Source organism: Balaenoptera physalus, assembly GCF_965194825.1.
Source record: "Balaenoptera physalus genome assembly, chromosome: 9".
NCBI lineage: Eukaryota > Metazoa > Chordata > Mammalia > Artiodactyla > Balaenopteridae > Balaenoptera > Balaenoptera physalus.
Window position 1 is genome coordinate 15,201,237 of NC_138888.1, and position 24,968 is coordinate 15,226,204.

At 41.6% G+C, this 24,968-nt stretch overlaps 1 long non-coding RNA gene across 1 annotated transcript in view; it reads right to left on the reverse strand.

Moving 5' to 3' along the window:
• Window positions 1-24,968, reverse strand: part of LOC309666904 — a 108,291-nt gene that overhangs the window by 12,144 nt on the left and 71,179 nt on the right. The window lies entirely within an intron of this gene.

Genomic DNA, 24,968 nt, shown 5'->3' on the forward strand with positions numbered 1-24,968 from the left:
GATCTAGATCTTGCTTTCAGAGGCAGATGTACGACCAGGAAATGAGCTCATTAAATGGCAGGCAGAGCCACAGAACAATTTCACAACAAAGATATTGCTACAGAGTGGACCTGTGCAATGACCACAGAGGCAGAGGCAGGATGGGCTGTGATAATCCCATGTGCAAATAAAAACCCAGGAGGTGCTCAGTTCAAACCAGTTTAAATAGGACTGTAGGTATAATGGCCTTTTTCTTATACCTGGGGGCTGTTTGAGAGGCTCCAGAATTTTATATGATGACACTAAAACAATACCTATTTTCAGACCTCATAGTGGAGGGGAAAATATATGTAAATTTAAATACCAAAGGGGCAAGATAGGGGTAGAGGATTAAGAGGTACAAACTACTACATATAAAATAAATAAGCTACAAAGATAGAGTGTACAACACAAGGAACATAGCCAATATTTTATAATACTTTAATTAATTAATTTTTTATTAAAATATGGTTGATTTACAATGTTGTGTTAGTTTCAGGTGTACAGCAAAGTGATTCAGTTATGTGTACATGTATATGTATTTTTTCCCTTATAGGTTATTACAAAATATTGAGTATAGTTCCCTGTGCTATACAGTAGATCCTTGTTGGTTATCTATTTTATATATAGTAGTGTGTATATGTAATCCCAACCTCCTAATTGTAATAACTTTAAATGGAGTATAATCTATAGAAAATATCAAATCACTCTGTTGTAATATAATGTTGTAAATCAACTATACCTTAATTTAAAAATCAAAATAAATAAATAACCAATTTTCATGTGGAATAGGCTTAGGATCTGGAAGAGTTTCCCTGGAGGTGCCGGAGGTATCTGGAGTAGCAACCAGGAAAGGTAAAGAGCCCACTGCGGAAGGGGTGATATTGCCAAGGCGGCCAAGCACAAGTCGACCGTTTATCCCATACGGATGAAACTGCAAAGGATTATAAATGCAGCAACTAAAATCAATATTTGTAAAGGACACAACAGGTTGGCTTGAAGATGATTCAAGTAGGTCTCTCAGGTCTAGGTGGAAATTTGTAGGGTCCCATCTTTTCATCGAAAGGAGTGATTTTTAAACATCTCTGGCTTTTAAATGTGAGATTTCTTTTTTCTTTCTCTCCCCCCACCCCACGCCACGTGGCTTGGGGGATCTTAGTTCCCGACCAGGGATGGAACCCCTGCCCCCTGCAATGGAAGCGCGGAGTCCTAACCACTGGACTGCCAGGGAATTCTCTAAATGCGAGATTTCAGTCATATTCAGTTCTAATTTAACAAAGACAATGATTCTAGGATATGACCTTTCTGGGCACTGTGATCTTTAATAACAGGTGGCCCACTTTTGGATTCTCATAGCAAAATTAAACAGTAGGACTCTTATGTGACACTGTTATTTAAATTTGTAGACATTGGGCCTTGTACTTTTGTTCCGTGTTGCGTCATTGCGTCCTCCACGGTAGATAGCTGTGATGAGGAGGCCGTGGTCCCTGCTGCCCTCTGTGCACTGTTAGTGGACCCCCTGGTCCCCCATCTACCATAGGAGGTGTGTGTCTCTGTGTGTGTCCAGTACCATCTCCCCAGGTGGAGACTGTTAACATATTGCAAATGGATCAGAGTTTTCTAATTTTTTTTTCCCCCAAAACAGCATCTCCTGTCCTTCCTTGTCACCGAGCTCCCATGAATTCTCCAACTTAGCTGTTCAGGCAACTTCTCCCAGTACCCTAGCAGATGGATGACAGAGGCCCCTATTTACACTGGGCTGCTGCCACTCTATGGGCTCCCCACATAGCAGCCCTCCCCCGCCCCCAGCATATCTGAATTCTCTTCCTCTGTTGAATTTTCTTTCATACAAGTGCTTAAATCTATTTCAGATTTAAAAATAAACAACCACTGAGCTTTGCTCAATGCCCTTAGAGATTGCTGTTCTTTCACAATCCAGTTTCTTGGAAGAACAGTCTCAACAGCACATTGATCTTCACCTTACCCTCTTTCATTCCTCAACTCTCTGCCATCTGGCATCCGTCCCCACCATGGCAGTGGGCTGCTCTCTTGTCCTGCTGGCCTGCAGCAGAGAACAGGTCTCAGCCCCTATCTTTGTTCCCACTGTGCAATTTGACACTGTGGACCACTCCTCTTGGGAAATTTCTTCGGCGGCCTCCCAGCTCTAACTTTTTCTCAGGCCACTGCAGGCTGATCTCCTGCAGAGGTACTTTTGACCCTCTCTCTATGCGGCTGCTCCTCCAGCCCCGCCCCATGCCCTCTCCTGTTCTTTTCCCACCTTGTCTCACACTCCATCTCTGTCCTGAGTGGCTCAGCCCATCCACAGCTTTAGAAGCCACTTCATGTCCGAATGTGCCCCTCAGCCCAGGCCCTTTCTGTAACCAGGACAGATTATCCAACTGTGTTTGGTACATTAACAAGTACAGGCAGACCTCGGAGATTTCGAAGGTTCGGTTCCAGATCACAGAGATAAAGCGAATATCACAATAAAGCGAGTCACATGAATTTTTTGGTTTCCCAGTGCCTATAAAAGTTATGTTTATACTATACTCTCTATGGAGTGTGCAATAGCATTCTGTCTTTAAAAAAACAATGTACATACTTTAATTAAAAATACCTTGGGTCCAGTGGTTAAGACTCCGCGCTTCCACTGCAGGGGGCATGGGTTCGATCCCTGGTCAGGGAACTAAGATCCTTCATGCTGTGTGGCACAACCAAAAAATAAAACCAAAAACCAAAAATATCTTATTGCTAAAGATGCTAACCATCACCTGAGCGAGTCATGATCTTTTTGCAATAATAACATCTAAGATCACCGTTCACAGATCACTTTAACAAATATGATAAAATGAAAATTTTGCAGTATTTTGAGAATTACCAAAATGTGAGACAGAGGGCTTCCCTGGTGGTGCAGTGGTTGAGAGTCTGCCTGCCAATGCAGGGGACACGGGTTCGAGCCCTGGTCTGGGAAGATCCCACATGCCGCGGAGCAGCTGGGCCCGTGAGCCACAATTACTGAGCCTGCGCGTCTGGAGCCTGTGCTCCGCAACAAGAGAGGCCGCGATAGTGAGAGGCCCGCGCACCGCAATGAGGAGTGGCCCCCGCTTGCCACAACTAGAGAAAGCCCTAGCACAGAAACGAAGACCCAACATAGCAATCGATCAATCAATCAATCAATAAAATAAATAAATCTTAAAAAAAAAAAAAAAGAGGAGCCTTTAAAAAAAAAAATGTGACACAGAGACACAAAGTAAGCAAATGCTGTTGGAAAAATAGCGCCGATATACTTGTTGGACACAGGGTTGCCACAAACCTTCATTTTGTACAAAACGAAATCTCTGAGAAGTGCCGCGAAACAAGGTATGCCTGTAGTTCAAAATGATCTCACTTCCCTTTCCTAAAAACTTAGTCCTTCTCTTGTATTTCCTGTCTTGCTAGTTCATCAAGCCAGAAAGCTGCAAGTCATGCAAAATTCTACCATCCTCTTCATCCTTTCATCCAGTAGCCAAACTTGACGACTTCTGTCTCTTGGAAGGTTTTGGTACTTGTTCCCCTCCATCTGTTTCACTGCTGCAGACCCTTATCATTTAGGCCCTTACAATTCTATCTTGTTCTATTGCCCTAATGTACATCTTCAGCACAGCCATGCATAGTTGGACATGTGTATGCTTGAGCAAGTTAACTTTAATCCTCGTTCTAGAAATGGTTAGTTGATGTTTAAAAGTAGAATGGTGGTTACAGGGTCTGGGGGCGGGGGATGGGGAGTTCTTGTTTAGTGGACACAGAGTTTCAGTTTTTCAGGCCAAACTCTAATGTTCACATACCAATCCTTGAACTTGCTCTTGTCTTTCCGACCTTGGTACTTCTGCAAGTACGTTTATTCTGCCGAAAAGGCTCTTGCTGCTGCTACGCTCTGGTTGCTTCAGAGAACAGAGCCAAATTTAGGAGGCACCAAGTCCTGGCCTAGGATGGCAGCATCTGTGCCTGGAATTTTACCTTTTTCCACGATAATTTTGAGACAAGAAGGGGGGCAGGGCACAACCTTTAAAAGAATGACAGCCATTGAGGACATGACACAAACTGGTTAGAGCCAACTAGGTCCAAGATGGCGGATGATCAACTTCCACTAGACCTTGAACCTCAGTACATGGCGCTCATTGTAATACATCAGCATGCTAAATGACACACTCACAGGCACCATGACAGCTCCGAGGCCAACCGTAAAAGGTCAAAAAGCGGGCGGTAGCCCAACTCCTGGAAATCCCCACTCCTTCCCCAAAATAGTTGGAATAATCCTCCCACTCATTAGCCTATTACCCACCCCTATAAAATTACCCACCCCTATAAAAACTGACAACCCTGTACCCTGGTGCTTCTCACCTTCTGAAATGGCCCACACTCTGTCTATGGAGTGTGTATCTCCCTGAATAAATCTTCTTTCACTTTACTATGGCTCTCTCTTGAATTCTTTCCTGCGAGAAGCCAAGGACCCACACTTAGCGGCTGTCCCAGGGACTCGCCTGAGACCTAGGATGTGACCATCCTCTTGCACCCCACTTTCTTTCTTGCAACAATTTCAGCAGCCATGAAATCACCCAGCTTGCATCAAGAAAAGGATGAAGGGCTTCCCTGGTGGCGCAGTGGTTAAGAATCCGCCTGCCAATGCAGGGGACATGGGTTCGAACCCTGGTGCAGGAAGATCCCACATGCCGCAGAGCAACTAAGCCTGTGCGCCACAACTACTGAGCCCGTGTGCCTAGAGCCCGTGCTCCGCAACAAGAGAAGCTACGACAATGAGAAGCCCGCACACCCCAACAAAGAGTAGCCCCTGCTTGCCGCAACTGGAGAAAGCCTGCGCACAGCAACAAAGACCCAACACGGCCAAAAATTTTAAAAAACAAATAAATAAATTTATATATATAAAAAAAAAGGATGAAGTAGGCACAACAGGGAGAAACAGAAACCACTGCTCAGCCTTGGAGAGAGAGAGAGACCCGGGGGGAGAGAGGGAGCCGCCTTCATCCTTTAACTGGTCTGGTATTCTGGCTCCCTTTCCTCCTGAGAAGCAATTAAGCAGTCTGTTCTTGGGTCCTGGGAGCGAGTCTGAAAGCTTTTTTGTAACCAACTGAGTCTTGACCAGGCGACCAGGTCTGCAGGATTACCCTTTCCTGGGGTGAAGCCAGCCCACCCACACTAGAAGAACCGCCGTGGGGAGGGGGGTGACATTCTGTCCCTTCCAGAGCTGGGCAAAAGGATTTTGAAAGCACAAATAAATTGTTAATAATTTCTTCAAGAGGGGCATATATAACCTCAAAACGAAAGAAAAGTTAATAGCGTAAACTATAAGGATTGTTTGCCAGGGACACGTTAGCTGCACCAACACACGAAAGCTAACGTTCATGTGGCACCTCTTCGGGTAAGTTCTGGACAAGCATTTCATTCCAGAGTCTCCATTCACTTACACTCCAACCTGAGGCTCTTCTTAGGAGCTTAGATAAAACTGGAAATGTGAGTAAGCAACACTTTGGGGTTTTAATTTAATAACAGCAGAAAGATCAAGAATAGAATCTTGATGAAGTCAATACTAATATTCTTACAGGACTTGTGTTTGTAGCTGATTTCCAATGAGAAACCGAGGGACTTTTTGCTGTCCAGCTGCACATGAGAACAAGAGGTGTCTAATCTGATGAACATCCCCCAGCCCTGCCAAGTCAAGGCACCCTCACCTGATCCTCCAGAAACACCACCTGTGGCCTGCAAGCTGATTTGCCGGTGACACAGAGGCACCTAGCAGATGCCCTGCTGGAGCGTAATCAGATTGCAGGGCTAGCTGGGCTTCTTGGGAAAGGAGCGTGGCGTGGGTACCAGGCAGGGGAAAAGTGCATTGAGAACCAGGGCAGGATGCAGAGAACGAGCAAAAAATAAACCTGAACTCAGTCTCAATTACAGGTAAGCGTCAGCCACTAGAGAGCAACTTAAAACAGAAGGCAAGCACCTCATCTGCCAACGCCTGCAGGCTCTTCTGACCAAGCCCCAGCTGTGTCGCTATTCTTAGTCATGGTTTTTCCAAACCCAATCTGGAGTAGAGGTTCAAAGACTTCTCTACCTATAATAAACTGCTGGCCCTTCCCCTTTTATTTCTTGATTTTTACCTTTTGCTCTGTAGTCTTTATTAGTGTGTGTTCTGGACATAATAAAACATGGCTAATTCATGTAAGCAAAAGCTTGTGGGGAGCTAGCAAAGCATTGCCATTAATAAGATGACTAGCTGAGGGTAAACAGAGGTCAAAACTGGTTTTCTTTGTTTTAGAAAGTCCAAACTCCTTTTCTTACCGATTATCCTAGGTAGCTGTGAGGGTTTGTTTGTTTGTTTGTTTTTTAAGCCTCTTGAATTCAAACTGGGTAAAGCTTTTTTTTTTTCAAATGTATAGAATAACTGGGACTCACATCTACTAATACGTACAAGGCCTCACTGCGTAGTTTCAATGACTGTAAATGCTCCCTTTAAATTTAGTGTAATTTCTTAATCAAAATGTTCGGAAACCAACAGGAATGTTTACCCGTAGGTAAATAAATTAACTATGGCTCCAACAACTTTGTTTGTGATTTTTCGGAAGGGATTCTTTCTTCCTTAGTAACACTGGCTGGATTGTGTTGTTATAAAAGCAGCAATGTGAATTCGTGAGATGATTTGGGATCTTCCCGGGTTCGGAGCGTCTCACTAGTCAGTTGGAGGGCAGAGGGAGGAACTGCAGTGTGAGAGGGAGCGCCTGAGTCTTGGGGGCAGCATGTACGTACGAGTGGAGACTGTGGGTGGAGAGAGAAGGAGGTGTCACACTGGAGCCCAGAACACAGCCTTCGCCATCAGATAGACCCGGCTCTGCCACTATGTGACCTTGGAGGAACTGCTTCTTGTCTCTTAGTCTTTGTTTTCTGTTTTCTCATGTGTGAAGTGGGGATATAAAACCCAACTCACACAAGGCTGTTAAAAGGATTCCATGAGATACAAGATGCAAGGCCTTTAAGCCCAATAGATAAAGATTTGCTACTGTTACTGTTCCAATACCAGCTTCAATACTTACTGACTCTGGAAGGTTGGGCAAGGCTGAGGAAACTTGGTTCCTCACTTGTAAAATGCAGCTATTAATACCTGCTTCTGGGGTGACTGTGAGAATGAAAGGATAGAAGAGTGTACGTTCCGAGTGCCTGACACATAGCATATGGTCAACTTGGTCCTGGTGCCTCCTTTCCACCCCTGACCCCCTCGTGAACTCAGAATTAGATGGAATTCTGCCCACTGATTGTTTAGATTTATCTGGAATAGGTAGCCATTGTATTTGGAGCCCGATAGAAGGACTGGCCATGGAATAGTAGAAAACACCATTTTCAAATTCCCTTATAATGTGTTTTGGTCATATCCGTGAGGTTACAACATCATTTATTCATTCATTCATTCATTCATTCCTCAAACTGTAGCAGTCTACTACTACCAGGCCTTGGGTTAAACACTGGAAATAGCATGATAAGCAACAGCTTCTGCCCACTGGGAGTTTACAATCTGTGGGAAGACTGCAGAGGATTACAATTCAAATAGATGGAGATGGGCTTGGGATCCACCTGGCTTCTGAGGAAGGGCTGGGGAGGATGGGTCAGGGAAGGTGGGCTTGGGCAGGTTGCAGGCTGAATCCGGAAGGGTGATGGGGTGAAGGGTAAGTCAGTGACAGCCACATGGACACAAAGGGGAATAGACTATGAAAGGCATCCACAGAGGGACGAGCATGGACAAAGGCACGAGTGAACGAGAGAAAGCTTGTTGCATCCAGGAGCTTTGGGCAGATTGGCAGGACTGCAGCATACAGTGTACATTCTGGGGGTATTTGGGGGTAAGAACTGAATATGGTGTTAGAGGGGTGGCCCCAGAGGCAAGCCAGGGTCAGATCATAAAGGATCTTATAAAGGTTAGGATATTTTCAGATGGGCTTTAGGGAGTCATTGAAGAGTTTTTGTTTTGTGTTTTTTGCATCTGTAAGAATTATTAATGCATATATTCCATTCATTAATTGGGTAACAAATAGGATTTTCATTATAATTGTTTAATATTATTTTTTCAAATTATCACATCCAAAATGGACCTTTTGGGGGGCATATAGTGTTATGAATTTGAATGCACGTGGAGTTTCTTGTAATCATCACCACAATCAAAATACAGAATGGTTCTATTACACACACCCCGAAATCCCTTCTGTTACCTCTTTGTAGTCATACCCTTCCCCCCAACCCCGAACACCTGCAACTATTGATCTGTTCTCCATCACTATAGTTTTGTCTTTTTGAGAATGCCATACAGATGGGATCTTATAGTATATAAACTTTTGAGACTGGCTTCTTTTATTCATCCCAGTGTATTTGAGATTCCTCCAAGCTGTCCTACGTATCAGTACTTTTTCCTGTTTACCACGGGTAGTGTTCCGTTGTATGCACATAGAAGTTTGTTTATCCATCCCTCAGAGAAGGACATTTCACTGAAGAGTTTTTTAGCTGTCAGAAGAAGAGAAGGGAAGAGGACTTGACAAGGGGGAGGGAACAATTTCAGGAAACTAAGACAGTGGCCATGAAGCCAGAATAAAAGGGGACAGGTAGATTTCTGGGAGGGAGAATGGACAGGGCATGAATGACTAATTGGATATGAGCTGGAGTGAGGAAGACAAGTCCCGGATGAAGCCCAGATTTCCGGTTTGGAAGACAATTGGGATTATAAACTAGAGAACTCAGAAAGAGAAGCATGATGCAAATCATGTCAGAGGCCCAGGTTTGACCTCACTATCAAAGTCCTTCGTGGAAGGATGAAAATATGTGCACATGGCACATAGCAGAGGCTCAGTAAAGGGCAGATAACTGGAACCTCACGCGTCCCAGGCACTGGGCTAGTGCTACAGGCACAAAGGTGAAAATAACACAGTCACTGATGCTAAAGAGTCAGATCTGTAAGTGGGTCATTTTAATATAACTGTGACAAGTGCTAAACTGGAGATGTGTACTGGAGATTTCCAAAGTATGCAGGAAGGGCCCTGAGCTGAGCCTGGGCTATCAGGGATGGCTTCCTGGAGGAGGAAGTGGCTGAAAGCTTGATGCAAAATCTTTCCTTTGAGAAAAACACTCTCCTCCAGATGGAACCACTTACTTTGCAAATATCGACGGGGAGGGACGACAGTTTAACTCTTCGGCATCAGGAGCACGCTAGTCTGCAGTAGATAACCAGTCCATCTAAAGCAAAGGATGCGGGAAAAGTTTGAGTGGAGGTTCGGATGAAAACCTAGCATCTGGAAGTAGGGGTTGTTGAGTTACCTAATTTGGGAAAGCTGACTAAGCAACTAGAATCAATCAGGAGCTTTTAAAAATTCAGGTAACTGAGCCTTGCCACAGATCAAAATCATAGGCTCTCTGAGCATGAGGTATTAAAAAAACAAACCAAAAAAACCCAGAAAATGACTCTGCAGATGATTCTTAATGTAAAGTTGGGTAAGACCCTAGAGTATCTGGATAGTTTGGCGGCACAGCCCGGGGATACTGAAAGTTACCCACCCTGATCTTTGCCACAGACACAGTCTAAATCTCCATCCTCACAAATGCCGGCCATTGGTCATGAGGAAATAGGGCGTGTGAACGATTCAGTCCAGCCCATCCTTATTCTTGAAAAACCAACTCCAAGAACAGGCTTCACTGACTAGGGGTTAGTTGTCCTTATTTATAGCCGAATAACCCTACGGCACCCAATAAAAAATCATAGGCAAGTTAAATGCATGGGTTTTATAAAACAGCAATAATAGCTATAATTTTTTGAGTTCTTACTATGTCTCAATTTTTTGCATATGCATAAGGGTTTCTCATCTTTCTGACAACTTGGGGAGAGAATTGTTAAATAGGCCCATTATTACTCGTTCAAGTTTGTGCGTCTCCCAGGGCTGAACCATCAGATTCCAAATCTCGTTCTTCCTGTTATAACAAATAAATGACCTTGAAAGATCTGTAATGAGGATAAGAGTAACCAGTCAGGAAGACGCTGCAGGAACCGGTAAGAAAAAGGAATACGGCGATTAAGTGCATAATCCATCGGGTAGAGGAGATCATGAAAACGACACAAACGAAGGAAGAGCGGATGAATAGAATTTAGGACAAGCATCTGTTAACAAAAGAGACTGAAAAGTCTGAGGGAATCTTTTGTGAAAAATAATAAAAATAAGCCCAGCATTTCCTGACCCATGTTTTATGTGTGTGCAAAGCTGGTGTTTATAGTTATTCCTGAACACTCCTTACCCTACCCCACTTCCCGGGTTTTCTGACCTCAGGAAAATAGGTCTAAAGAAACTGTTTCTGTTGTCTCCAACTGTCCTAATTGTCCATCAAATCCAGCCTTTGTTTCTCTTGCATCCTCTCAGCCTCTGGGTGCAGCTTCAACTTGGTCTCGAATTGTCTCAGATGCTGAGGGCTGACAGCTGAATCCAAGTCCCAGAGACACAGACCTCGACCTTAATGACACATTGACCTACAAAACACATCAATTAATATACATAGGAAGAGATGGAAGAGAAGAAAAAAAGCAGGCAAAGGATCATCAAAAGAGGAATAAAGGGATTAAGAGGCAAGCAAGCTGACCAAAGACATCTGATTAATGACAACATGGCCAAGAGATGGCTTTAACACAGGCTGTGAAGCGTCATGGTAACGAGAGCTCACAGCTACTTTTTTTTTTTTTTTGCCAATCTAGGCCAAAATAAAAGAGTTAAATATAGTCTGGAATTTTGTTAGATATAAATAAAAACTTTTGAGGAGTAAGATGGGTTTTAATAAAGGAAAAGATTATACACAGAGCTATATAAATCACCCTTCTGGATAATTTTTGTTTGTTTTTATTGAAATATAGTTTATTTACAATGTTGTGTTAGTACAGCAAAGTGATTCAGATATGTGTGTGTGTATATTTTTAGATTTTAGATTCTTTTCCATCATAGGTTAGTACAAGATATTGAGTATAGTTCCCTTTGCTGTAAAGTAGGTCCTTTTCCCAGATAATATTGAGGCATAATTATTATTCTCCAGCACAAGCTATATGCATGGCAGAATACTGGGCACTTCAAATACATTCATTGCTTCATTTAATCTTTTTAGGAACTCCCAAAATAAATATTATTACCCACATTTTGTAGAAAAGTAAACTGAGGCTCAATGATGTTAAAAGGACTTCCCTGGGACACATGTAGTGAGTGGCATGGCTGGGTTTAGATCAAGTTATTTTTGACCCTAAAATTGATGTTCTTGCCACCATATCGGCAGGAAACATGGTCTTGAGTTGGTTCAGACCAAGTGATGACTAATTCAACATGGGTGGGCACCAATCCTGTCTTATATTAGAGACTGGATGGAAGAAGAGAGAAAGGAGAAAAGAGGAGCTGAGGACCTCACATGGGACAAACCTCATGGTACTGCCTCCAGCATAAAAGCCAAGGAAAACCTTCACCCATTTCCTTTAGGTAAACCCTTTTGCATTTGAATAGCTGATAGTAGCACTGCATTGTGTGCCTTACAAGCACTGTCCTGAGCACTGTTTTCTGGATTGCCCCAGGCCATGTGGACAGCACTGAATACAGAGGGAACAAATCTCTCACCCAGGTTCCAAATGTAAGAAAAAAGGATGTCAGCCAAAATGGCAGAGAAAGGACCTCTGAAAATTCTCTTCTCCATAAAAGTAGTAAGAAAACTGGCCTGTGTTCTAGCATACAATTTCAACTCCCTAGGGTAATCTTAAAGAGAGTCCTTTAAAAAACTCTAAAGCCAGGTTGAAATGAAAAGACTCTAGACAGTAACTTGAATTCACATGGAGAAATAAAGGGCACTGGTGAAGGTAACTACATAGGTAAATATAAAACACAGTACAAATTTATTTTTTGTTTGTCACACTTTTCTTCTATCTGATTTAAAGGAGAACTTCATGCAGCAATAATTATAAATCTGTGTGGATGGGCACACAAGACGTGTGTATACATTGTATAAAAGTGTAACTTGTATGACAATAACAGCACAAAGGAGGGGAAAGGAACAGGTCTATATATGATTGTGTATATGACTGAAATTAAGTTGTTGTTCATCTAAGCTAGGTTGTTATCAATTAGGATGTTAATTTTAACCCCCAGGGCAACCACTAAGAAAACAGCTAAAAAAAAAGTTAGTAAAAGAAACAACTAGGGAATTGAAATGGTACACTAGAAAAGAACTTTATTAATTATTATTATTTAACACACAGGATGGCAGTATGGAAGAATAGAGGAACAAAAACACGTAAGACCTAGAAAATAAAGGACAAAATTACAGGCATAAATCCTACTTTGTCATTAATTACATTAAACATAAATGGATTAAACACTCAAATTAAAAGGCAAATATTGACAGAATGGATGAAGAAAAACAAAAACAACCCTATGATCCAACTGTTTGCTGTCTACAGGAGACACAGTTCAGATTCAAAGACACAAGTAGGTTGAAAGTAAAAGTTTGAAAAAAAGATAAACCACACAAACAGTAACCAAAAAAGAGCTAGAGTGGCTATACTAATACCAGATAAAAATAGACTTTAAGACAAAAACTGTTAATAGAGACAAAGAATGACATCCATCAAGATTGTTCTTAAGAACAATTGTTCTCATAAGATTGTTATATCTTATAACAATTGTAAACTGTTATGGACTAGATTGTCCCCACCCCCACCCCCTGTACTTTATATTTTGAAGCTCTAACCCCCAGAACCTCAGAGTGTGAATATATTTGGATATAAGGCCTTTAAAGGCATAATGAAGTTAAAGTAAGGCCTTTAGAGTATACTCTAATCTTTTTTTAAAATTTTATTTATTTATTTATTTATTTATTTATTTTTGGCTGTGTTGGGTCTTCGTTTCTGTGCGAGGGCTTTCTCTAGTTGCGGCAAGTGGGGGCCACTCTTCATTGCGGTGCACGGGCCTCTCACTCTCGCGGCCTCTCGTTGCGGAGCACAGGCTCCAGACGCGCAGGCTCAGTGGTTGTGGCTCACGGGCCCAGTTGCTCCGCGGCATGTGGGACCTTCCCAGACCAGGGCTCAAACCCGTGTCTCCTGCATTGGCAGGCAGACTCTCAACCACTGCGCCACCAGGGAAGCCCAAGTATACTCTAATCTTATTTGACTGGTGTCTTTATAAAAAGAGGAGATTAGGACATATGGAGAGACACCAGGGTGGGCAGAGGACAACCATGTGAAGAAGCAGCAAGAGAATGGCCATCTGCAAGCCAAGGAGAGAAGTTTCAGAAGAAACCAGCCCTGGTGGCACTTTGATCTTGGACTTCCAGGATCCAGAACTTAAAAAATTAATTTCTATTGTTTAAGTCACTCAGTATGGGGTATTTTTTATGCCAACTCTGGCAAACTAATACATAGACATGTATGCACTTAACAACAGAGTCCCAAATAAAAGAAACAAAAACTGACAGGAATGAAGCGAGAAATAGACAATTTAACAATAATAGTTGGAGACTTCAGTACCCTACTTTCAATAATAGATAGAACAACTATACAGGAGATCAAAAAGAAAATAGAAGAATAAACAAGACTATAAACTGTTTAGAACTAACAGACAGATGTTAAATTAATCCACCTAACTACTCCAACCAACAGCAACAGAATGTACATTCTTCTCAGGTGTACGTGGAACAGTCTCCAGGATAGGTCATATGTTAGACCATAAAATAAGTTTGTTTTTTATTTTTTGGCTGCACCATGCAGCATGCAGGGTCTTAGCTCCCTGACCAGGGAACAAACCCATGCCCCTTGCTGTGGCAGCATGGAGTCTTAGCCACTGGACCGCCAGGGAAGTCTCAACAAGTCTTAAAAAATTTAAAAGGACTGAATTCATACAAAATATATTCTCTGACTACAATGGAATGAAATTAGAAACCAAAAACAAAAAGGAATTTGGGACACCCACAAATAAGTGGAAATTAAACAACACAGTCCTAAATTAGCAATGAATAAAAGAAAAAAATCACAAGGGAAATTAGAAAATACGTTGAGATGAATGGAAATAAAAACATAAATACCAAAACTCATGGAATTCAGCTGAAACACTGACTAGAGGGAAATTTATAGCTGTAAATGCCTATATTAACAAAGAAAAAAATTTCAAATCAATAATCTAAACCTCCACTTTAAGACATTGGAAAAAGAAGAGCAAACTAAACCCAAAGAAAGCAGAAGAAAGGCTATAATAAAGATAATAATATAAATAAGTGAAATACAGAATAGAAAAAAAATAGAGAAAATCAACAAAACCAAAAGTTTATCTTTGAAAAAAATCAACAAAACTGACAATTTAACTTGACTGACAGAGAAGAAGAGGGAAAACTCAAATTACTAAAAGCACAAATGATAGAAGAAACATTATTCTAGGCCCTACAGAAATAAAAAGAATTGTAAGGAAATATGTATTTTGAACAATTGTGTACCAGTAAATCAGATAATTGATATGAAATGGACAAATTTCTAGAAAAGTACAAACTATCTAAACTGATTCAAGAAGACATAGAAAATCAAAACAGAAGATTGAATTAGTAGTAACAAGAAAAAAACAAAACAAAACAAAACTTCCCACAAAGAAAAGCCCAGGACCAAAGGCAAGAAAAGGAAGGGGTAATGGACTCATAATAGACCAGAGGTAGGAAAAGGAGGGAGAATTCCAAGCCCTCAATTATCCTAAACTTCCTTTTAAAAAAAATTTATGAAGAAAAACACATAAAATTTACCATCTTAACCAATTTTAAGTGTAAAGTTCAGTAGTGTTAAATATATTTATGTTGTTATGAAACAGATCTCCAGAAAATTTTCATTTTGCAAATCTGGGACTCCATACACATTAAACAATAACAACCTTTCCTCCCCTGTTCCGGCAACCATAATTTAACATTCTGTTTCTATGAATTTGACTACTTTAGATACCTCACATAAGTGGTATCATACAATATTTGTCTTTTTGTTGGCTTATTTCATTTAGCATAGTGTCCTCAAGGTTCATCCATGTTGTAGCATGTGGTAGGTTAGCCTAGATTTTTAAAGCTGAATAACATTCCATTGTGTGTATATACCACATCTTGTTTGTTCATTCATCCAACAATGGGTACTTGGGTTGCTTCCACCTCTTGGCTATTGTGAGTAGTGCTGCTGTGGACACAGTGTGCAAAAATGTCTTTGAGATCCTGTTTTCAATTCTTTTGGATATACATTCAGAACTGGGATTGCTGGATGCTGTGGTACATTATTTTATTTTTTTGAGGACCCTCCATCCTATTTCCCATAGGGGTTGCACCACTTTATAATCCCATGAATACTGCACAAGTGTTCCAATTTCTCCACATCCTCACCAACACTTGTTATTTTCTCTCTCTCTCTCTTTTTAATTGATAATAGTCATCCTAATGGGTGTGAGGTAATATTTTATTGTGATTTTGATCTGTGCTTCTCAGATAATTACTAACATTAACCATCTTTTCATATACTTGTTGGTCATTTATATATCATCTTTGGGAAAATGTCTATTCAAGTTCTTTGCCCATTTTTTAATCAGATTGTTTGATTTTTTGTTGCTGTTGAGTTGCGGAATCCTTTATGTATTTTGGATATTAACCCTTATCAGATATATGATTTGCAAATATTTTCTCCCGTTCCTGAGGTTGCCTTTTCCCTCCATTGATTATATCCTTTGATGCACAAAAGATTTTAAGTTTGATGTAGTCCCATTTTTTCCAATCTTACTTTTAAAGCTAATTTCCCACCCCATGTACCCCCAGGTGCATCCACCTTTATTTAGTGACTCTCAAACTCAAATAGGCATCAGAATCTCCTGGAGGGCTGGTAACACCACAGATTGCTGAGTCCCACCACAGGGGTTTTATTTTTTTGTTTTTTTAGCCATGCTGTGTGTCTTGTGGGATCCTAGTTCTCTGACCAAGGATCGAACCCGGGCCCTCGACAGTGAAAACACAGAGTCCTAACTACTGGACCGCCAGGGAATTCCCTCACCACAGGGTTTTTGATCGAGTAGGTCTGGGTCTTGGAGACTGACAGGTCTGACAAGTTCTCAGGTAATGCTGATGCTGATGGTCTGGGGACCACACCTTGAGAACTGCTTTTCTCGTCAAACTCAATCCCTCCATGTTCTTTGGAAATTATTGTCATGCCTTCACGCCTTTTCTCATGTTCTCATGTGGATGTTTCTCATCCACATACCTCCTCTGTGAACTTTCCCTGAACCCTCAAGCTGGAAGGAAATCCCTCTCCTTCTTAGTTTCCATGGCACTTTATATATTTTTTGTCCCTTACCACCTTTTATACTTGTTTATGTACCAGTCATATGCTCTACTAGGATAATAAACTTTTTTTAAAATTTAATTTTATTTAATTTTATTTTTTCTTTGGCTGAGTTGGGTCTTCACTGCACGCAGGCTTTCTCTAGTTGCGGCGAGCAGGGGCTACTCTTCGTTGCGGTGTGCGGGCTTCTCATTGCGGTGGTTCGTCTTGTTGCAGAGCACGGGCTCTAGGCGCATGGGCTTCAGTAGTTGCAGCATGTGGGCTCAGTAGCTGTGGCTTGCAAGCTCTAGAGCACAGGCTCAGTAGTTGTGGTGCATGGGCTTAGTTGCTCCATGAGATGTGGAATCTTCCCAGACCAGGGATTAAACCCATGCCCCCTGCACTGGCAGGTGGATTCTTAACCACTGCGCCACCAGGGAAGTCCTAGGATAATACACTTTTTTTTCTTTTTTATAAATTTATTCATCTATCTATTTTTGGCTGTGTTGGGTCTTCGTTTCTGTGCGAGGGCTTTCTCCAGTTGTGGCAAGCGGGGGCCACTCTTCATCGCGGTGCGTGGGCCTCTCACTGCCGCGGCCTCTCCCGTTGCGGAGCACAGGCTCCAGACGCGCAGGCTCAGTAGTTGTGGCTCACGGGCCTAGCCGCTCCGTGGCATGTGGGATCTTCCCGGACCGGGGCACGAACCCGTGTTCCCTGCATTGGCAGGCGGATTCCCAACCACTGCGCCACCAGGGAAGCCCAAGATAATACACTTTTTGATGTCAGTACTCACGTTTAATTTAGCTTTGTGTGGATGAAGGGTGCCCAGCACAGTACTTCACCAGTACTAGGCATACAATGGATATTTGTTAAATGGATTATAAAAACAAGGAAATGCCCAGCGACTAAAAAGACAGCAACATTACAAAATTAAATAAAAGACATAGGAAAAGTGAGGAAATATGTAGTGAAGTGGAGTTGGGGAGGGGGAGTTGGGGAATTCTTTCCAAAAGGGAATTTTGTTTTGCCAACTAAATGGAAAACAAAAATAGACCAGGTCTTCCCAGCTGTTCTGTTTGTCTGTTTTCTTGCAGCTGTGCTAGAATTCTTTTTCTTTTCTTTTCTTTCTTTCTTTGTTTCTTTTTTTTAGGCTACAATTGCTAATCACTATGCCAGTAGGGCCCTTGTGATTTAAAAAGAAAGAAAGAAAAAGATTAATGACTTTAATTCCCAAACACTTAGGGAATTGAAGTGTGGAGGCATGCAGCGTTCTGGAGTATTGACTGGAAATCTATACTGGATGTGCTTTCATCTCATGAAAGATCAAGACACCTTTCCCCAAGGAGAATTAGACAGGTGCTGGTACAGTGTAAAAAAAACAAGTGTTGAGGGAATCATATGAATTAGTTCTCTATAAATGTAATTTTAAACGCATGTTTATAAAATGATCTCAATGTATTGGGATGTATCCCAATGTATCTTTATTACATTTATGGTCCCACTTCTCTGGCAGGTTGGACTGGACCCGATTTCCAGTTTTTGCTTCTTAGTGTGTTTATTAAGATAGCCTTCATTTAAAACTAGCAATATGTACTCAGCCATAAAAAGGAACGAAATTGAGTCATTTGTTGAGACGTGGATGGATCTGAAGACTGTCATACAGAGTGAAGTAAGTCAGAAAGAGAAAAACAAATATCGTATATTAACGCATGTATGTGGAACCTAGAAAAATGGTACAGATGAACCAGTTTGCAGGGCAGAAGTTGAGACACAGATGTAGAGAACAAACGTATGAACACCAAGGGGGGAAAGCGGCGGGGGGTGGTGGTGGTGGTGTGATGAACTGGGGGATTGGGATTGACATGTATACACTGATGTGTATAAAATTGATGACTGATAAGAACATGCAGTATAAACAAACAAACAAAAAAACAAGGAAAAAACCCACAAGAAACAAACAAAAAACTAGCAATATGCAATAGGTTGTTTCCTCTGCCATACTGTGGCCTATGGATGGGCAGAAGACCCTTGAGTCTGTGAATGTGGTGCCATCGCAAACACCATGAGCCAGGGAAGGAAGCAAACTACAGAGAGCTCAAGGGTTTCTGCTGGAAATGTGACCTGAGCACCCTCTGGAAATTTCTGTGATTTCTGTCCCCATGGCAGTGGTTTACTGTGGGTCAGGGCTGCTCCCCTAGGATTGCTCTATTCAGCTGCTTTCCATTTCCATTTTTGTTTGCTTGCTGTTTGGACACTTAGGCAGATCCTATTGTGTTATCCAGTCATTTCTGTCCCTGGGTGCACTACCAGAGCATTCTAACTGCTAGACATGTGTTACTCTTTAATGGTACATAGGAAATTGAGAGAATCTCGAGAGCTGGCCTGAGAAATTTGTTAGGCTCTCACTAATGCTTCATCTTTTAAAATCATTTCTCCATGGTGTGGTTGCACCTGGAAGAACTGGAAATCAACCACTCAATTAGGAGCCTAAGATTCTATGAAATTAAACATGTCTGGAAATTAATCATTTTTTCTCATTTCTTCTGTGAATATCTCAGCAGTCAAATTATCTCCTGCTACTAGGGAATATTCAAGAGTAAGAATTTGGAAGCTCTTTCTAAAAGACTTTACCTAAGACTCTAAAATAGACTTTTGCATTTATATGCAAATTCATCTTTAAAAAATTTTATCTGTGTATGCCGAGGGAAAAGATGAGGATGCCTAGGTATGTCCGTGTGGCAAAGTTAGGGCCTGTTTTTTTCTGGTTGGTGCCTTGGGGAAATTAAATTGTGGGTATAAGGTTGAATGAAATTTAACCCAAATGCTGAAAATCCTGGAGGAAATTGGATACATCATATATGAACCTGTTCTATTATCACACAAAAGAATTATTTTGGTGTTCAACCAGGCCAGAGCTAAAAGTGACACTAAGCTGGACATCAGTCACCCTCTGTTTCTCCAAGGACTTCCAGTACATAGTGACCATATTTAACCATGAATTGGACAGAGATGCTGAAATGCATTCTAACAAAGACAGAGTAGAAATAAAATTGAGAAAGGTGATTTTGAGTACCCCCAAGTTTTTCTTTTCCTCTTAAAAGTTGTTGTATCTTAACATTTTGGAAAATAAAAGCCATAACGACACATATAGAAGACATTAAAACAAAATCTGCCCAGTACTAACCCCTGTTCTTGGGAAGTGCTCCTTCCATCACTTCAAACCTATGATGCTTGTGGAAGCAGCCACGCTCTTTTGTGACCTGGCCCCCTGCCTATGGTTGATTGAATGAAAGGTAGTACCAATGAGTCCCTTCCCTGGGATATCTGAAACTAATCCCAGGGGTGACCGTCAACATCCATAACCAGTGCATGCTGGCTGGACAACAGCCCTGTCAGAGACTAGGGAAGATAGGGAGTCCCTCTTTAGAGGCAGAAGTTGTTAAGTGTGACTTGAGGAGCCATGTTTTCTGCATGTAGACAGAGCCAATTGTAGTGAGTAGGAGTGAGGCCAACAGAGAATCAAGGGACGGAAAAAGACTCCTGAAGATGTTGAAACTCTCGGTCTCAGTTGTTCCAGTGGGCCAGCTGGATCCTCGCTCTTCCACAGCTGCATTGCTCAATCATTCCTTGGGATCTGGGAGCAAGTAAATTTCAGTTTTGGCCTAAGTTATCTCAAGTTCAGTTTTTTTCCCCCATAACAAAGAGTCCTGATTCAACATTAAAAATTATATTTTCACTTACACGTTACCTTTCAATCTTGTCAACAAGTAGGCATAGTCTTTATACAGTTGTAATGAGCAGTTTCGCATAATTTTTATCTTGCTTTCTTTTATTTAATAGTGTATTATTAATTTTTAATATATTTAAAATATTGTTATATTTGGTCCTTAAATGTCTTAAATTATATATTAATAATAATTAATCAGTAAAAATATAATATTTAATATAAGAAGGCATATTGCTACACAGTATTCAGAGTGATCATATTTTTAAAAATAAATAAGTTTATTTATTTATTTATTTTTGGCTGTGTTGGGTCTTCGTTGCTGTGCGCAGGCTTTCTCCAGTTGCGGCGAACGGGGGCTACTCTTCGTTGCGGTGTGCAGGATTCTCATTGCTGTCGCTTCTCTTGTTGCGGAGCACAGGCTCTAGGCGTGCAGGCTTCAGTAGTTGTGGCACGTGGGCTCAGTAGTTGTGGCTCGCGGGCTCTAGAGCTCAGGCTCAGTAGTTGTGGCGCACAGGCTCAGTTGCTCTGCGGCATGTGGGATCTTCCTGGGTCAGGGCTCGAACCTGTGTCCCTTGCATTGGCAGGCAGATTCTTAACCACCGCGCCACCAGGGAAGCCCCAGAGTGATCATTTTAATGTTTATGAAATATTCCATCTCGTGACAATTAAGAGTTATCCTTTCTGGACAAATACCATATGATATCACATATATGTGGAATCTAAAATATGACACAGGGAATTCCCTGGCAGTCCAGTGGTTAGGACTCTGCACTTTCACTGCCGAGGGCCCGGGTTTGATCCCTGGTCGGGGAACTAAGGTCCTGTAATCCGTGAGGCAAGGCAATAAATAAATAAATAAATAAGATATGACACAAATGAACCTATCTATGAAACAGAAACAGACTCACTGACATAGAAAAGAGACTTGTGGTTGCCAAGGTGGAGAGGGTTGGAGGAGGGATGGAGTGAGAGGCTGGGGTTAGAAGATGTAAGCTATCATATATGGAAGGGATAAACAACAAGGTCCTACTGTATAGCACAGGGAACTATATTCAATATCTTATGATAAACCATAATGGAAAAGAATATAAAAAATAGAATGTATATATATATATGTATAACTGAATTGCTTTGCTGTACAGCAGAACTTAGCACAACATTTTTTTTTTTTTAATATTTATTTATTTGGTTGCACTGGGTCTTAGTTGCGGCCGGTGGGCTCCTTAGTTGTGACATGCGAAACCTTAGTTGCGCCATGCATGTGGGATCTAGTTCCCTGACCAGGGATCAAACCTGGGCCCCCTGCATTAGGACCGTGGAGTCTCAACCACTGTGCCACCAGAGAAGTCCCACAGCATTGTAAATCAGCTATACTTCAATAAAAAAATGTTGAAAAAAAAAGAGCTATACTTTCTTGAGTGTTCTTTCTGTTTCAAGTACTAGATATATATTACACATATTCCTAATAACAACCACAAAGGAATTATTGTCTCCATTGCAGTGATATGAGAAGTGGTTTAGAGAGGCAAAGTTACTTGCCCAAAATCACATAGAAAGTAATAGATTGTCTTGGTCTGTCCTACTGCAAAGCCGTCCCTTCTTTCCATGCAACGTGGCATTTTCCTACCATAGTGTATTAGTCTGCTCAGGCTGACATAACAAAATATCATAGACTGTGTTGCTTAAACAACAGATATTTATTTTCTCATGGTTCTGGAGGCCAGGTGTCCAAGATCAAGGTGTCAGAAGATTGGATTCCTTCTGAGACCTCTCTCTCTTGTAGGTGGCCGCCTTCTTACTGGTCCTCATATGGTCTTTGCTCTGTGTGCACACATCCTTGGTGTCTCTGTGTGTAATCTGCTCTTATACCAGCACCACTTAGATTGTATTAGGGCCCACCCTAACTGCCTCATTTTAACTCAATCACCACTTTAAAATCTCTATCTCCAAATATAGTCACTTTCCAAGGTACCCGGGGTTATGGTTTCAACATATGAATTTTGAGGGGACACGATTCAGCCCATAACACAATTTACTATAGCAATTCCACCCTTGGCTGACATTTACCTTCCTGGATTTTGGATGCTTTGAATTGGGTTAGATATTTGGCTTTTAACTCTGTGCTTCTGCGACTTTTTGAAAAAAAAATCCTTTTTTCATCTGCAAATACAAAGAGTGTTTAAAGATATGCACATTGTGTCAGATTGTTGGACTCCATTATATGTTATTCTGTTGTGTCCAGTTAGTCTCCCTTTATTAATATACTAAACAAATATTTATTGAACAGCCAGCATGTGTTAAATATGAACATGTAGTGTAAATATGAAGAAATATATCATTGGGAATATCAAGGTGAATCAGCCGTGGATCCTGTCTGATGCTTTTTGTCTAGTAGAGAAAAAAAGACCAAAAAAACCTCAATAATTATAGTAAAAGGAATAAAGGTTTAAAGCAAAGTGTACTTTAAGAGATGTACAGATAAATATTGTAGAAATTCTGAGGAAGAAAAGATAATTTGCAGCTGGGAAGACTGGGGAAGACTTTCAGAGAAGATTAGCCGGGATCTGAGCCATGAGTAGTGTTTGAACCTGTTGAAGGACAAGGGCATTTCAGGAGCAGAGATCAGCATCAGTGCTGTGCTTGCCAGACAGACCTGGAAGGCCAGTGTCCTCCAAAAGGAAGCACTAATTGAGGGCCCAGACATCTCCAAACAGCAGGAGGAGAAAAGAGGTCAGCACCGTGATTTATCAACCTGAAACGTATTATTAAGCCAGAAGATGGAGTTTATTTTCCTTTCAGATAATATCACCCTGCTTATTTCCCATCCATTCCTCCATCCATTGCAATCTGACTTCTAAAGTCAACAAAACCTCCTAAGTACCAAAGGCAGTGGTCCCCCGTTCCGTATGCATCCCATTTACCTTTCTAAGGAATTACACTTTTCTCCTTCTTGAAACTTTCTCCTCCCCTGCCTCTGTGATGCCCCTTTCTCCTGCCCCTCGTCTCCCCTCCTCTTTGGTCCACTCCCAAATCTGCACTTCCTGGCTCCATTTCCACCATGTTAACCTTGGCATTTTTAAGCGTTCACTTCCATGTTTTAGCTACTATTTGCTGACATCTTCCAAATCTGTATTTTCAGGCAGATTGCTCTTGTAGTATTTTCAGTCTCTACCTGGATGTGCCATGAGTTTCTCAGACTCAGAAACCAGATTCTTTTTCTTTTTTTATGCACTGCGGGATCTTAGTTCTCCAATCAGGGATCGAACCCATGCCCTATGCAATGGAAGTGCGGAGTCTTAACCACTGGACCACCAGAGAAGTCCCTCATTTTCTTTTTTAAATCTGTACTCACTTCCTATGTGATTTCAACAGTCTGTGGCTTTAAATGCCCTTCACATGGTAATGACTCCGAAGTGTGTATCTCTAGCCTGACCGGCTACCCTGAATTCCGGACTCGTGCTTGCCTTCTCATTACCTTCACTTGGATGTTTAATAGTCGTCTCAAGCTTAATATATCCAAAACTGTACTCTGGATTCTCCCTTAACTCTGCTCCTCCTGTCGTGTCCCCATTTCAGTTAATGACAACTCTATCTCTTTCAATTGCTCAGATCAAAAGTCTTAGGGTCACCCTTGCATCCTGAATCTTGTCTGACAACAAATACTGTTGGTTCTACTTTCTGTGTATAGTCAGAACGTGACCACACCTCCCCACCCCACGACCCCAAACCCAGTCCAAACCATATCATCTCTCACTTGGATTCTTGCTGTAAATTCCCAACTGGTCTCTCTGGTTCTAACCTTGACCTCCCGCAGCCTGTTCTCAACAAAGCAGCCATATTGAAAACTATGTCAACAAAGCAGCCATATTGAAAACTATGTCAGATGGAGCCACTCCTCTACGGGAACCGGCCAAGGGCTCCCACATCACCCAGAGTAAAATCAAGTCCGCCCTCTATGCCCTCAGTATGACAGGCTTTCGTTATTCCTGGGACACTGCTGTTGCCCATGGCCTCACCATGTCCATCCTGCCGCCTCTTGGCCCCATGCTCTTCCTCAAACAGACCAGCCACTCTAAGGTTCTTTTCTTTTTTAAGATTTATTCATTATTTATTTAATTTATTTTTGGCTGCGTTGGGTCTTAGTTGCAGCACGTGGGATTTTTTTTTTTTTTTAAACATCTTTATTGGAGTATAATTGCTTTACAACGGTGTGTTAGTTTCTGCTTTATAACAAAGTGAATCAGTTATACATATACATATGTCCCCATATCTCTTCCCTCTTGCGTCTCCCTCCCTCCCACCCTCCCTATCCCACCCATCTAGCTGGTCACAAAGCACCGAGCTGATCTCCCTGTGCTATGCGGCTGCTTCCCACTAGCTATCTATTTTACCTTTGGTAGTGTATATATGTCCATGCCACTCTCTCACTTCGTCCCAGCTTACCCTTCCCCCTCCCCGTATCCTCAAGTCCATTCTCTAGTAGGTCTGTGTCTTTATTCCCGTCTTGCCCCTAGGCTCTTCATGACCATTTTTTTTTTTTTTTTTTTAGATTCCATATATATGTGTTAGCATACGGTATTTGTTTTTCTCTTTCTGACTTACTTCACTCTGTATGACAGACTCTAGGTCCATCCACCTCACTGCAAATAACTCAATTTCGTTTCTCTTTATGGCTGAGTAATATTCCATTGTATATATGTGCCACATCTTCTTTATCCATTCATCTGTTGATGGACACTTAGGTTGCTTCCATGTCCTGGCTATTGTAAATAGAGTTGCAATGAACATTTTGGTACATGACTCTTTTTAAATTACAGTTTTCTCAGGGTATATGCCCAGTAGTGGGATTGCTGGGTCATATGG